Raw genomic sequence first — 17,187 nt, forward strand, 5'->3', positions numbered from 1 at the left:
TACTTGTTTCCAGTAGCTTTAATGTAAATATAATCACATTTTCAATTATGGAACAAAATACAAATTATACAGTATCACATATATGAATTATATATCTTTCCCTGCCTACCTACCTGTCTGTCTGTCTGCCTACCTATCTAGATTTGGTTCACTAAAGTTCATTAGTGTGCATGAAGAATGTTACTCTATAGTTTCCCATCCATTTACTTTCTCATTGATTTAAGTATGAGAGTAATGATGGCTTTGTGAACTCATTAAGCACTGTTGGTACATTTTCCATTTTCTATTTCCCATAAGACCATTTTGCATAATTCATCAATAAAATCAAATATACCTGGAATTTTCTTTCTGTGTGTATCTCATGTAAACTGGTCAGACACCAAACTTGGTACATAGCCAAGCATGATCTTCAGTTTTATCTCCTAAGTACTGTGATGAAAGGTGTGAGCCACCATACTCATGTAATTTAGTACTAGGACTCAGATGCCGGTTTTCATGCTTGCTAGGTAAACACTGTACCCCTTGAGGTGCTAAAAGTTGATGATAGACATATAACATCTCAGATTTTGTGTTGTGCTACTGAACTATGCTTAGAAATCTCCTCTTTTCATTAAACATCCACATAAGAAAGGGAATAAAGAAAAATTTCAAATTAATGACTTCATCTTTTGCCTTAGAGAAATATGAAAGGAAGAGTAAATAAGATTCACGTTAGTATAAGAAAGGAGAGGATGTTACTGAAATAGAAAATGGGCTGAAACGGAGAGAGACAATGAAACCACAGGCTGGTTCATTGAGAAAATCAACAAAATAAGAAACCTTTAGCCAGACTCTGGAAAGAGCCAGAAAAGATTCATATTACTAATGCCAGGCCGACAAGCTTAGATAGCCACAGAATCCCACATAGGAAAAGAATGGTGAGGGGATATTTGAAATAACCTTTTGTTCCATGATTCCTTGAGTTATAGATGAAAGGGCAGGATCCAGTAAAATAAGCAAACAAAGCTCATTCAAGAAGAAATAAAGGGCCAGTGATGTGGAAGTGTGGGAAGAGGTAATTCCCACCAACCCTGACAATCTGAGTTTGGACCCTAGAACCCAAATGGTAGAAGGAGAGAATTGACTCCCATAAGTTGTCCTTTAACTTATACATGCATGACCTGGTATTGTGGAATATTAATGTAAGATGTGTTACAGTTGTTTATGCTGTGGAGCATTTGTTTTAATGATGCAAAGATGTGTTGCATTCTTTTATGCTTCATTTGTGTAACTCTGTGAAGCTGTGTTACTTTGCCTGTTTAAAACATTTGATTGGTCTAATAAAGAGGTGAACAGTCAATAGCGAGGCAAGAGAGAGAAATAGGTGGGGCTGGCAGTCAGAGAGAATAAATACATGGAGAAGAACATTAGAGGAAGAAGAAATGAGAGAGAAAGGAGGAGCAAGAGAACAAGGAGAGGAGGACACCAGGGGCCAACCACCCCACTATACAGTCAGCCATGGACTCAGAGTGAAAGTAAGATATACAGAAGTAAGAAAAGGGAAAAGTCCAGAGACAAATGGTAGATGGGATAATTTAAATTAAGAAAAGCTGGCTAGAAACAAACCAAGCTAAATGCCAGGCATTTATAAGTAATACCAAGTCTCCGTCTGATTTATTTGGGAGCTGGGTGGTGGGCTCATCAAAAAGCAAAGTACCAAGAGTCAAGAGCAAAGAGTAAAAAACAACCAACTATACCTTAGCATGTGTTTACCCACACACATCGACTGCCATGTACATATACCAATGTACACTCAAAACTAATAAAAATATAAAAGAAAGAATAGATCACTAAATTTTTTGAAAGTTATTAACTAAATAAAACCTGTACTTAAAATCTTTCCACAGAGAAAGAAAATTCCAGGTGTACATGAACTATATTGATGAATTATGTTGTACAGATGAATTACACAAAATGATCATATAGAAAATAGGGAATGGAAATTGTACCAACAGTGCTAAATCATTCCACGAGGTCATCACTTCTTTCATAATAAAGCCTGTGAGTAAGTAGATGGTTGAGAAACTATAGGGTAGCAATCCTTCACGAATACCTATGAACAGTCTAAACAAACTTTAGTGAGTCAAATATAGATAAGTAGGTGGGCAGGTATGTAAGCAGATAGCTGATAGATGATAGATAGATAGATAGATAGATAGATAATTCAAATATAAGTTGTATTTTATTCCATATTTTAAAATGTGATATATTTACATGGAACCAAAGGAATAGGTTCATGAGATTTGGGATACAATGAATATCTTTCCAGATGACATTTGTATTTCTGTATAATAGCTACAAAATCACAGAGTCAAATTACAAATAAATATCTCTTAAGCATTAAAAAGCATAAATACTCAGAGGAGCAGATCTGACCAAAACGTCTATATCTTATATGCTGGAAACTGCACTAGAGGTAAGAGAGGCTAAAGAATGAAATCAGTTCCAATGCATGTGGGAAACAGGTACATGGTGAAAGATTCATGAAAGAGACCTTAGTTCTTTAATGGATCACAACTGATCAAATCCAAGCAGAGCTTTTGTATCTGTCTGCCTATCTATCATCTATCTATCTATCTATCTATCTATCTATCTATCTATCTATCTATCTATCGATCTATCTATCTGCCATCTATCTATCATCTATCTATCTATCTATCTATCTATCTATCTATCTATCTATCTATCTATCTATCTATCTCTATCTACTTTTTGTAGAAATTGCCAGACTATCCTGCAGTTAATATGGGAATGCAGATAACCTAGAGTGGCCAAAGTATCTTTGACAAGGTGTAAAACCTGTGTCCTCATTTGAGTTCCATTGTTGTGAAAAAAGTGACCCAAAGAAACTTGGAGAATAAAGGATTTTTCACATTTTCCACTACCAGGTCATAGTTCATCACTGAGGGAATTCAGGGCAGAAACTCAAAGAAGAAACCTGAGAACAAGACTGCTTGCTACTCCACACAGAATTACCTCTGCCCAAGGAACTCACAGTCAAGAAAGTACAGGAGGAACCACAGGGGATGCTATTTACTTGCTAGATGGTTTGTTCTCTGGCTAGAACACAAGTTCGTGGTCACTTTCCTATATAGCTTAGGACCACCAGAATAGGGATAATGCTGCCTATAGTGGACTAGGCCCTCCACATTAACTAACATTCAAGACAATCTCCCCATAAACATGCCAACAAACCAACCTGATAAACAGTTGCTAAAGTGAGTCTTTTTCTTGGGCGATTCTAGGCTATGGCAATTTGGCAGTTACTGTTGATGAGGATACTGGGGTAGACTAATAATGTTCAATTTCCTGGCTCACTTCAAAGCCATTCTATAAAGGATCACAACTGATCAAACCCAAGCAGTAGCATCTCATGGCATGGAGGGTAGAATGAGAAAGGTCGATAAGTGTTACCCTGATGTTACAATGCTCCTTGCTCTCTCTGCTCTGGATGACCACATGAGACTTTAATAAACACAGCTCAAATACTGATGTCTAGTTCCAGGGAATTCCATCTCCTAGCTGTCTTTCAAATATACTTTCAGAGGCACCAGCAGGTACCTCCCTGTGCACAGATTCACACACTGAGTCTCCCAAGGATGCTCTTTAGCATTTTAAACATCCTCTTGCTGTGTGCTCCTGAGATCCTCACCCACCCATGCTCTGTGAAGCCTCCTCAGCATCTTTCAGGATTTCAAAGAAGGTTTATAGACTATGCCTAATGGGAGACAATGTTGATAGACCTTCCTAGGGTTGCACTGGGTCAAGTGGGAGGTGGATGATATACTCTTTGTATCTTTTCTCAAAGTGATACTTTCAGTATCTTCTGTAGCTTTTCTCTTCAAAAAGTCTCAGATATGGTCCTCTTGAAAATAAATGCAACTATGCCACACCACCCCTCACACTGTCCCTCAGACCATTACCTCTTCTTCACATGCTGAAATACATCTCCTGGTGACTGTCTACCCTGTGAGCATTGGCTCCTACAAAGGGCTCCCTGGGAGTTAGGAACTATGTTCTCAGATTTATCTGAGTGATGCTGTGTTCTTTGGCCCTCCTCAAGTTCTGAAGTCATTTTCCAAACACAAGACTTTCATAGGTGATCATACCTTATTGCTACCTAGTATAAAGCTGGTAAAAACCATAGTGCCCTGTTGACTCTGGCATTTTGAGAACTGGGCTGTGTTTCCCAAGTCTCCTTACAGGTCTTAGGCTGTGTAAGCTGATGGATTTCCCACTAGTAGTGACACTTTTATTGTACCATTTTAATGGTAACTTTTTTTTGGATTAACTGCACTTGTGTATCTAATTAGTATCCGGTAGGATCATTTTTATTCTGATGTTATTTATGATGTGATTTACTAGCATCTCAATTAGGCAATAAATGCATATTTAATTGAATGCCATTATGGGTTCAGTACCATGCTGTGCATAAATACTAGAGATATATGGATCTGGCCCTGCCTCTCCTGTCTTTCCCTCTCTTCTCCGCTCCTTTTCTTGCCTCCATACTTCCATCCCCTCATATCCTTCCCTTTGCTTCTCTCCCTCTCATCTCTCTTTGTATGAACAGATTATTTGAAATATGTTATGAACTTGGGTTTATTGAAAAATTACCTGAGGGTATAATCACTTTTATTTACTTGTTATTCTCTAAGATTTTATTGTGTAACTTGATTCAGTCAATGAATGAGACCAGCAAGTTCTCAAATGATCTAAGGAAGTACGAAATCTTCAGAAAACAATTAGGAGATAAATACTGTGAAGAGAAAGGAAAGACCTTGAAAAGGCATGACTCTACATACTAATCTGATCCTTCATGAGTAATGTTGCACTGCCATTTACAACTGAGTGAGCAGTTTCAGAAAGCCACCTTGACAGAACAAGTTCCAGGTGAGGTAGGTGGTGTTAGATAGTGCACGTTCTGGTTCTGAGATCTGGACTCAAGTTCTGGCTCTGTTTGTATTTGATGTAAAGTCCTGCTTGAACAAGTTGTCTGTCTTCAGTGTGGACTCCTCTTTGTGGTATAGAAAGTGAGTAATGTTACCAGCTCCTGTCTGTGTGGGAAGAGATGCACCTGGGCAACCTCTCATACACTTTATGATTCACAGTGAGATGTGTGGACATGAGTATCAGCCTCACTCCAGGAAGCACTCAGCAGGCCCTGGCTCTTGTTCCTTTCACTTGGGTGCTTTGTGATGCAAACCATCCTTGGAGGTAGTACTCCTATTTCTTCAGGCCTGTAGGCAAGAACATGGAGCCAAGGTTAGCTCACCCCTTTATCTGTTCATCTGTTGATGGGTATCCAGGCTGGCTTCATTTTCTAGTTATTGTGACTATCAGCAGTGACCATGAAAGAGCAATATCTTTGTGGTAGGATATAGAGTTCTTTAATTATATTCCCAAGTGTCTTACTGGGTTAAATGGTAGTTTTATTTTTAGTGTTTATAGACACTTCTGTACTGGTTTCCATGTATCTGAACCAGCTTACATTCACACTTACAATGAATTGGGGTTTCTTCCTCCCACATCCTTGCCCCAGCCTCAAAAAGAGAAATATCACAAGCTCTCTCTCATTTGTGGATCCTAAGATCTAATTTGTTTATATGTATATTTTTGAGGAAGTGAGTATAGGTTTAAGTCATGAAACTAGAAAGGGCCCTAAGTAGAGAAAGTTGGTTTTGAGGGATGGAAGCGGTGGTAGTAGAAATTGTATGATATGAAAAAGGAAATGATGATGTAAAGATACAAGCCTGGAGGGGACCAGGGGAATGGGGGGAGGGAGGAACAGGAGTATATGGGGAGACTCAAACAAATCATAGAGTCTGAATATTCTGTAAAAAAAACATATTTCTTTGGGTACAAGTTAAAAATAAGCTTACCCAGTTGGGCAGTGGTGGCATATGCTTTTAATCCCAGCATTCGGAAGGCAGAGCCAGGTGGATCTCTGTGAGTTCAAGGTGAGCCTGGGCTACCAAGTGAGTTCCAGGAAAGGCACAAAGCTACACAGAGAAACCCTGTCTCGAAAAAATTACAAAGCAAACAAACAAACAAACAAAAAAAAAAAAACTTACCCATGAGCACACAGGCAGTGGGCAGCCAAACTGCTTTCAAAGCTCTTTCACTCATTCATGGCAAAGCCTATTGGCCTCTTCTCTCTTTACTGTCTTTTGGGATCTATGTTTATACCAGTGTGAGGCATGTATGTGGTCACAGTGATCGGTGAGTCCAAAGATCTCCAGTGCACAAGGCCTTGCTCAGAAACAACAGTGATTCAGAAAGTTTCTGTTGTCAACAGACTAGACAGTGTGATGAAAATCACTGAAGAACATGCTGTAAAATGTGTTCATTTTCTCTCATTATCTGTCTCCCTTGGAAAAATACTGAGCAGTTCTGAAAAGCTTCTCTCTCTATTCTCAGAGAATAAGGACCAAGTTATCTGTCTTAGGATGTTGGGAGTCAGTAGACACACAAATGAAAAGGAGAAGGAACTCTCAGAGTTTTATGAATTTTTCTCTCTTGCCTCTTTGACTTGGAAGGACACATTGGGAATTGATGTAGTGATCACCCAGGGGCTAACATTAAGACTAGTTGAAGTATCGAGGGTTATGATCTCACTCTTACTGTCAGAGTTGCAGCTGTTCTATTTGCATTTAGTGGTATGCTGGAGGAAATAAAATTGGTTCTAGGAGAAGGGGGAAAAATCCAAAACCTATTGAATCCCAGGCTGTACTGGAGGGCATGGTGAAAGGTAGATTTATCAATAAATGTTCAGACATTGTAAGCAGCCTCACTGTACTTCTTGATTTTAAAAATGTTTCAGAGGTGGGAGTTTGGTTATGGATGTGGTATTCTGACATTTAGACACTTAACTGTGACTCAGCTTAAAAGAAAAGTATAGGCAGAAACAAGTCTGGGGGGTGTATATTTCCAGACAAATCAAAACTTTCATTCAGACTTAGCATTTTTCTTGATATATGTTTCAGTGAGTAAGGTCAGCAATAGTTCATCATAAGATAAAAGGATTTTTAAATGAACTGGTGGCTGGTCTGTGGCCTTTAAAAATACCTTTTGTCTGTCACAGAAGGAATGCAAATAGAAGAGAAATATGTAGAGCTAATAAAATGTGAAGGCTGCTGTGATGCTGGGGTGTGTCCATCTTTCCTCTCCTGCACAGGCTCACCATTCACTGGTGTTATTGAAGCAGTGCTGTCACAGTGATAGGGCAATAGGTGAGAGACCCTGCCCTTTGTGGATTGATGATTTCCGTGGTATAAATAGGAAGGATATACACAAACATGATTAAAAAGAATACTAAAGGAAACATATGTGATGAAGATACCAGACTGAGACAAAAAAGGAACAAAGGTAGAAGGTACAGTTGTTAGAATGTCTAGTGTAATTACCAATTACATACAGCCTAGAATGACCTGGGAAGAGAGACTCAATGAGGGATTGTCTAGACCAGGTTGGCCTGTGATGTGGGAAGCCTCTGCCAGAAAGTGAGCAGCTGCATTCCCTGGTTTGGAGGCTCTAAAGTGTGTAATGTGTGTTACGTTCTGAGCACACACACATTCATTGCTCTCTGCTCTTGAGTGGGGGTGTGTTAGGACTAGATGCTTCACTTCCCTGACTTGACATTTCCCTAGTAATGGACTGTGACCCACAGTTATGAACTGAATAAACTCTTTATCTTCTATATTGCATTGTTTGGGTATTTTATCACAGCAACATAAATGAAACCAGAACCTTGTGTTTGCTTTAGATCTAGTGAGTATGAGAAAACTCTCTAGGAAGAACTAGTTTAAGCATATATGTAAATGACATGAAGAAAAAACTGGCCAAAATATTCTATAAAAGGAGTCATCACATATAAAGATACTGGTATGAAGAATTGATAGACGAACAATGACAGGAATACAGAATGTATGTGCTTGAATAGGAAAATAGGAATTAGGCCTCTTAGAGCCTTCTAAGATGAGACATATATAGTTTGTTCAGAATATACTGGAGAACATGAAGACTTTTACAGAGGAGGGCATCAGTCTCTGGACACCCTAAGAGAGCCATTCTATTAGCTATAGAATTGGTGCGTATCAGGTGGTGATGCGGAACACATTGACTTGGTGTGGAAGATAATAATGGAGGGACTAAGATGTGTTTAGTAGAAGCATGACCCAAAGAGAACCCAGGGAGGATATTCCCCAAATAAAGGTGGTCCCTGGAAATTTTTATCTACTGTGGGCTGATCTTCTGACTTTCTATGCCATGTTCCACGTGACAAGTGGTTATGGAGTCTCTTCTTAGATAAATCCCTGTAAAGGTAGACTGCACAGATCTCCCTCATCATACCTCATTTGGGAATTTTGAACTTTACTTGTCCCAAACTGAACAGAATGTGAAAGAAAGCCAGTAAGAATGCTTTATTTCCTTGGTTCACTGGTTATCATTGGTTTGCTACTTAAAATGTATGAGCTGATGAAGCCAGGAGTATGATGCAGTTCTGGGTATTGAACCCACACTGATTACTGCCCCCATGATCTTATGAAGAATGGATGATTATTGTAACCCACTTGTTATTATTTTCATAACGAAGCTGTCTCGGGCCAGCTTCAGTCTTGCACTTACATAATTGAATTTTAGATAGGGATGTGCTGCTGGTTTATATGAAATTTCCACAGGTGCCAGCATGAGGCCTGGCTTTAACAAACAATATTTTTAATTGAGATTTTATGTCCTTGCCCTCAAATCAAGCACTTTAATAGGTTCCCAGTTGGAATAGGTGACTTAGTAACAAGTTACCACCACTTGCAACCTCAGAAAGCTGTTATTTTCTCCACCTCCTGGTGAGCGTCCATCTATTGTGGTGACCCACTACCTGCATGCACCATAAAATGAATGTTTTGTATTCCATTATGTTTAAAGTGTAGCCTTTACAATCTGCGTGTTTGATGCAGGGTGTGCTGGCTCTGTTCCACCAGAAAACATTAAGATGGAGAGGTATGAGAAATATTGATTTGTCATTTATAACATGGAAGTGATAGATTGAAAGGAAATTTGGATGTTCTCCAGATTTCCAATAACTTGAGCATTGTTATACAAAATGGAAGGATTTCTGTAGCAGAAATTTCTTAGATCACCAGCCTCAAAATCATGACATGGAGACTTATTATTAATGATGAATGCTCAATCTTAGCTTAGACCTGTTTCTAGCTAGCTTTTTAAACTTAAACTATTCCATTTCTATTAATTTATGGGCTACCCCAAGGCTCATTTACCTCATTTATGTACTGTCCATGCTGCTTTCCTGTTTCTTCTATGTCTGTCTGTGTGGTCCCCAGATGCCTCTCTCCTCTCTCTCACACCACCCTAACTAAAAAAAAACCCATGCTAAGCTCCTCCCTGCTACTTCCTGTCAACTAGTTGCTGACCCTGCCTCTCTGAGCCCAGGTTAATTGTACTTAATTTAATCTTTACATAGTTAAACAAACGCAGCATAAACAAATGTAACACATCTTTTCCTAGTTAAACAAATATTCCACAACATTTCCTTTTTTTGTCTAAATAAATAGAAAGGTTTTAACTTTAACATAGTAAAAATATACAATAAGAACAGTTATCAAGAATGAATTACATTTACAATATCCAGTCCCTTTGCATTTGGAAAATTCAAAGAGATCAATCTATTACCTATCCTATCTTGATGAGTCCAAAGGTCTGTACCTAATTTACCTTCTATCATAATTAAGAAAAATTGTAACTATAACTATCTAGTCTTCAACTCCAACAAAGACCCCAGAAGGATATAATGTTACCTTAGTAAACAGGAATTGCAGCATAATCCACTTCCAAAACTATAGAAATGACAGAGATATCTTGCTGCCTGGACAATCACCCGAGGTTCCTCTGCAACATTTGGGCATGCACCTTTGGCCAATAGGCCTAGAATATCTGGCAGATTTCTGTGAAGCAAGAATTTTGAAGGACTGTTCTGCCTTGTATTGGCAGAATTTGGCAGACACTTTGTGTCCTGCTTGTTCAGTTTGGACTGTATATTGTCAGCAGTCAAGGCAAGGACAGTTTCTTGCACAAATTTGCCACATTGTAAGCACACTCCATATGGAGGTTCTTCAATGCCCATTATCCTTTTATGAAGTAAATTGGTATCACCAGGAGCATCTCACTGTTATGAAAAGCCCTACTTTAATAAAACATTCTAAATGCCGTATTCTGTAGTTTTTGAAGGGTTTGAAGACCACCTATCTATCCAAAATATATCTCTATATAATCTTGAAATCATACATACCAAAACTACAAGTTTGATAGTTATAGATTACTGACTACTAACCTGTTTCTTAATTATCCTAAATGGTTTATAATAATAGCTTTCAAGGACTAGAACTTTAATATATATATATATTTGGATTATTTACATTTCTAGGACTTTTAATTTTTTTATTTTATAATTTAATTTAATTTTACATATCAGCCATGGATTCCCTTTTTCTCCCCCCTCCCGCCCCCCCCCTCTTCCCCCTAGCCCACCCCCCATTCCCATCTCCTCCAGGGCAAAGACTCCCCTGAGGATTGAGTTCAACCTGGTAGATTCAGTCCAGGTAGGTCCAGTTTCCTCCTCCCAGGCTGAGCCAAGTATCCCTGTATAAGCCCCAGGTTTCAAACAGCCGACTCATGCACTGAGTACAGGACCCGGTCCCACTGCCTGGATGCCTCCCAAACAGATCAAGCTAATCAACTGTCTCACTTATCCAGAGGGCCTGATCCAGTTGGGGGCTCCTCAGCTATTGGTTCATAGTTCATGTGTTTCCATTCATTTGGCTATTTGTCCCTGTGCCTTATCCAACCTTGGTCTCAACAATTCTCGCTCATACAAATCCTCCTCTTTCTCGCCAATTGGACTCCTGGAGCTCCACCTGGGACCTGGCCGTGGATCTCTGCATCCGGTTCCCTCAGTAGTTGGATGAGGTTTCTAGCATGACAATTAGGGTGTTTGGCCATCCCATCACCAGAGTAGGTCAGTTCGGGCTGTCTCTCGACCATTGCCAGTAGTCTATCGTGGGGGTATCTTTGTGGATTTCTGTGGGCCTCTCTAGCACTTTGCTTCTTCCTATTCTCATGTGGTCTTCATTTATCATGGTCTTTTATTCCTTGTTCTCCCTCTCTGTTCTTGATCCAGCTGGGATCTCCCGCTCCCCTAAGCTCTCTTTCCCTCGACCCTTGCCCTTTATTATCCCCACTCACGTAATGAACTGCATAGGAGCAATACCTTAAACAAGAATAGAAACATATATACAGCATGTTGTAACAAAAGAACCTTAAATTTTTATCAATATACAAAAATCCCTTAACAAGAGTAGAGACATATATATGGAATGTTATAGCAAACATAACATTAAATTTGTATCAATATACAAAAATCCCATAAACAAGAATAGAAACATAGTATGTTATAACAAAAATAATCTTACATTTGCATCAATATACAAAAATCCCTTAAACATGAGTAGAAACATGTATAGAGTATGTTATAATAAAAAATGCTTAAATTTGCATCAGTATACAAAAATCCATACCAATGTAAAATATTTGAGATTAATAGTTACTTTTAGTCTAAGTAGATTCAATAAGCTATCCTTTTATCTTGTCATTCCTATACTTTCCTATTTCTTTTCAGAAAAAGATCCTTGAATCTAACCTCCCTTGCTTAGTTTATTCCCTTACCATAATCAATAACAATTTTCAATCCCCTCCAAATGATTGAAATACATCCATTTCCCACCAAATGACCAAAAACCACCTACCTCACCTCTTGGGAATGTTGGTGTCATGTTCTAAAATTACTTCCTGCTCTCTGGGGACAATGGTATCTTTAGGGGACCCTGAGAAAATTGAGATAACGGTCAAGTCCTGGGAAAAACTAGCTATAACATCTGTTGTCTAGTCTCTGTATAATGGGTAAATGCAAAGCTTATCTGAAGGCCTGGCTAGAGTAGTCTGTGAGGCTGGACCCTCTCAGCTAGCAACTTTGAAGTTGTCCTGAGCAGTTTGTAGTCCCAAACTAATCTTTAGATGGTGTTTGTCGGCTTAATGACATTACCACAATCCGGATGGATTCATCATTGTGGAGCCCCATCATCTTTTTAGAGACTTCAGAGGTCGCTGTTAGGAATGGCCATGGTTCACTGCAGAAAACTTAAACATTGTAAACCTTACATGCAACAGATCTCGGAGAGGTGAAAGGACCACAGTCTTTTATAGATTTTAGTCTAATTAATATGCTCCATCCATAAGAGAGAAAGGAGAGAGATTGACCGAAGAAATTAGTCATAAAGAAGTGCTCACTTTGTTTTTCAAATATTCCAGGATTTTGATATTCAAGATGGTGCCCTATAGAGTCAGGCTTTGCTGTATGCTGGAATATTGGATTCTTCTCATGTTTTTCTGTATTTGAGAATAAATGTACTTGTGATGCCATCTGAACTCTTAAATGTCTTACGCATTTCAGCATAGATAGTTGATTTGGTCTTCCATTTCTCTGTCATGGAACCCCAGTAACAACAGTAGTAAATGCTGTATAAGCACGTTTGTGTGTGTGTGCATGCATGTGTGTTCACATGCAGGTGCACATATGTGCATGTGGATGGCAGATGACAACATTGAGTGTCATTCTTCAGATACTGGACCTTGTTATTATTAGATAGGGTCTTTCACTGACCTGGAACTCACTAAACAGGCTATGCTGTTTGACCAGTGAGACCCAGGGATCTGCCTGTCTCTCTTCTGAACACTGGGATGACAGGTGCACGCTGCCGTGCCCTTTATACATGGATTCTAAGAATTGAACTCGGGTCCTTATGCCTGCACAGCATGGATTTTACATACTGAACCATCTCCCAAGCACTTTTTTAAAAAAATACTTTATTTATCCTTTGAAAATTTCATATCTATACAATTAATCTTGATCTTCTCTATTTCCATGCTCCCTCCAACTCTCCCAGGCCCCCTAAACATATCTTCCTCCCAGTGTCATGTTCTCTTTATTAGAATTGATTTTTTATAATCTATTGGGTCTAGTTAATGTGTCCAGCGTGTGTATGACTATGGGGTCATCTACGATGGCATTATCCATCACATTGTCACCCCCAAAGGTGACACTGCTCACCCCCTCTACTCTCAACCTCCACTAGGTCCTCAGCTAGGGATAAGGCCTTGATGGTCTCTCACCAATTCTTGCTAGAATTTTAAATGGCCTGATTTATGCAAGTATGTCTTTTTGCAAGTAACTACAGTTGCTGTGAGATTGTAAGTACAATATCAATGGCATGGCCAGAGCCCAGCATTTTATACCATCCCCCACATCCCCACTCTTCTGACTCTTGTGTTCTTCCTCTTCCACATCACCTGAGCCTTGGGGAGAGAGTAGATATGGCTGATCCTTTTGTGGTTGAGCACTTGCACCCACTGATTTCATCTCTTTGAGCTCAGCTGTTCTTTGAACTGTTCTAAGCCTCCTCATCTTGGCTCCCTGATGCTGTTCACCACATGGTGCTGCTGAAGAGATCATCACACTTCCTTTGGACTTTCATATTCCCTCCCTTTTTCAGTATGTTCTCCCTCTCTGCTAGTCTGTGCCCACCATTTTATAGAATCTCAGATTTTTGCTTCTTGGTCCCCATCAAACCCTATGGGCAAGGTGCTCACCAGCGGGAGTCCATGGCAGTTTTATTGGGCTGTTTGGGGAAAGAAGTGACACTTTTTCTCAGCAAGCACCTTCTGCATGGAAACCTCTGCAGTTCCACTTCACCCACAGCACCTGTGGTCATGTCCTGAAGGTGGAACATTGGAAACACAAGGTGAAGCTTCACATGAGCATCCTGAGCTAGGAAGAGGTATTGCAATGATCTGTGAAACATACTCTGAAAATAAAACTAAGAAAATAAGAATGGAGGATGGATGGATGGAAAGGTGAGGAGTCAGAATGTTCGGGGGAAAGCAGGTGTAGAAAAATGTTAGGAGATGGCTCAAAAGGAAGATCATATGTGCTGCATGGATTCTGCAAGGCAGACCTCTTTCTGAGAAGTTGGTAGCAGAGTGGTAGTTGCCAGTGGTTGGCAACAGTAGACTTTAGAGAGGACTGAGGAGATACACATCACTGGTTACTAAGTTATAGTTAGGAGCAAAGAATTCTGGTATATTCCTATGCTGTAGGGAGGGCGTGGATAATGATAACTGGCTACACGGTTTAGAAATCTAGAATGGAGTATTTGGAAGCTTTCTATTGTAAAGAAATGATGGATGTGTGAGAAAGAGATGGCTCGATGGGTAAAGGCACTTGCTGCTCAGACTGACAGCGTGAGTTTGATCCCTGGTAGGAGGAGAGAAAATTGTGAAAGTTGTTCTCTGTCCTCCGTGTTCATGAGCCCACATGTGCACTCTCATTACATCCATACAGGCACACAGAATATGAAGCCATATAACAAAGCATACATATATCTTAGTTTGTTGAGAGCTTCATACAATGCATTTTTATAATATCCACCCCTCCCAGAACTTTTCCCAGATCCACTCCCTTCTCTACTCATCCAACTATGTGTCTCTTCTTAACTCATCAAGAACAATCTATGCTTAAAATAAAATGGTAAATATTGAGTTGGATGATGTGTTTAACCTGATTTAGACTTCATACAAGGTGTACTATGGAAATATCATATGCTATCCCCCATTAACATCCCAAATTTCTAATGTTTTATGTGTCACATATAAATAAGCTTAAAACTGGAAATGTGCAAATTAAAACAAAGTGAAATTTAAATGCCAAGAAGATCACAGGGGATGGGCATGTGGAAGTTTGGTGCAAATTTGTGTTAGCCTTGTTTTATGTTTGAAAGATGGAAAGATGGCTCAGCAGTTAAGAGCAAGGCCTGCTCTTCCAGAGGACCCAGGTTCTGTTTCCACCACACACATGCCAGCTAACAAGGGTCTGTAACTCCAGATCTAGGGGATCGGACACCATTTTCTACCCTCTGAAGGCACTGCGTGCATATTTTGCACAGTCATGCATGCAGACAAAATACCCATATACATAAAATAAAAATAAATAAATTTTTAAAATGTGTTATAATGAGAACTGAGGAATAAAGTGCTTGCCTCCTAAACACAAGAAACTGAACTTAAACTCTAAGACAGATGTAAAAAATATCTGTGTGGCCGGCAATCTCAGCACTGGGGAAGTAGAGGCAGGAGGATGTTAAGGGTTTGCTGAGCAGCCAGCCCCTCCATATTACTGAGCCAAATCTAGGTTCATGGAGTGACCCTATCTCAAAAGGCAGGTGGAGAAGCAGCACATGCACATGCACGCACACACACAAACACACACACACACACACACACACACACACACACACACACACACACACACACACAGAAAGATGTCACAGTGAAATATTAAAAACTAGGACCTTATTGTGGATAATCAATTTGCTGACTCAATCTGAAGCAGAAATCTGGGGCTTGCATCTATTGTTGTATTCAGGGATGTGCTAGGGATTTATAAACACCATAAGCCAGTACCTGCTCTCTCCACACTAACACCTCCCCCCCCCCCCCCCCCCCCCCCGCCCACACACACACACACATGCCTGTTTCTTCCATGTCTTTTCTTGAACATGTTGAGGAAGCAGAAGCACAGCTCCAAAGGAAGAGAGAGAGACACACTTCTCTTCTCTTCCTTACTTTCTCCTCCTGGTTCTGGGCCAGTCTACCCTCCTCATTCGTATCTTGTGTCCCAGATAGTGGTGCCATTCAGCCACCTTGGATTTATGTGACAGTTTAAGAAAGCCATCACTGTTGAGGCTGCTGCTGCCCTGCCTTGGTTGAGCTCCCTGCACTTCAGGGACCTTATCCAAGCCCAGTTTTCCAGTTGATATGGTCTCAGTCATTTGTCATAAGATCATTCCAACCAAGCAGGTGACTGATTTGAATGCTTGAGTACTGAAGGAGATGGGCTGACTTCTGTGTGGGTGTGAGCCTCTAGTCCTTTCTACTGGGTTACATCTTCTGGGATTGATCACTAATGGGTAGTTCAGACAGTATACATACTGCGCTGCAGCACTACATAATATATACATACATACATACATACATACATACATACATAGAACGAGAGAGACAGAGACAAAGAGACAGAGAGCCACCATTTCACCTACATATTCTGCAATGAACAAAGACTCACCACCTCCCTTGAATTGAATTCATGATTGCCTTTTCTTGTGAACAGAAATCAATGGCAAATAGATAACCCAGCATTTGGGCAACTCTCGCTATGTGGGCTTCTTCTGCACCGGCTTCTAAAAGAAGAGTCACCTGGAGTTTTTAGATCAGTTCTGCAGAGAGGCCTTGCTAATGCCCCCATCTCTGGAGTCTTGCTTCAAATTGCATAAGGTGCATTGGAGAAAATTGTCTCACTGACAAGTTTACCTAAACTTGTCAGTTTACCTAAACTTGTCAGAACGGATGCATGGTGGAAGCAGAATCATCTTAGGGATCATCTTCTGAAAGTCACAAAGGAGAGTTTAAGGGATGGTGTCCTTTCCCAGGACCAGTTCATTACTTCAGCTCCTTCTTATGTAGAGGAAAATTAAAACATGCTTCTTGCCTTCATTCCTCCCTCCACCATCAATTCCCAAAAAACATTCTGTGTGATAATGGGCCTCAACTAACACTTGTCATTTGTGGCATCCTGTTGAATATTTAAGGAATATATATACACATATACATATACATACATATATATACACACACACATATACATACATACATATATATATATATATATATATATATATATATAGAGAGAGAGAGAGAGAGAGAGAGAGAGAGAGAGAGAATTATGTTTTCATGCCAAGATAACCTGTCAGAACACCTTAAATATTTACCATAGTTTTGATGTTTCATTTATCTCCAAGTCAGCGGGTATTGTATCAGTTTAATTTTTCATGGTGGTGTATTGTAGCCTCGTCCCCCTTTACTGTAATAATTAGAACTTTAAAAACTTGTTTAATCACATCACTATTCATATAATAATAGATAATTCTTACCTTGAAGTGTCACTTTCTTATTAAAATCAGCTGC

At 39.7% G+C, this 17,187-nt stretch overlaps 1 protein-coding gene across 32 annotated transcripts in view; it reads left to right on the forward strand.

Moving 5' to 3' along the window:
- The window catches only part of Rbfox1 (RNA binding fox-1 homolog 1), a 2,167,575-nt gene that overhangs the window by 1,280,169 nt on the left and 870,219 nt on the right, over positions 1-17,187 (forward strand). The window lies entirely within an intron of this gene.

This window comes from Peromyscus californicus, unplaced genomic scaffold, assembly GCF_007827085.1.
Source record: "Peromyscus californicus insignis strain IS unplaced genomic scaffold, ASM782708v3 Scaffold_3__1_contigs__length_106647218, whole genome shotgun sequence".
Taxonomy (NCBI): Eukaryota; Metazoa; Chordata; class Mammalia; order Rodentia; family Cricetidae; genus Peromyscus; species Peromyscus californicus.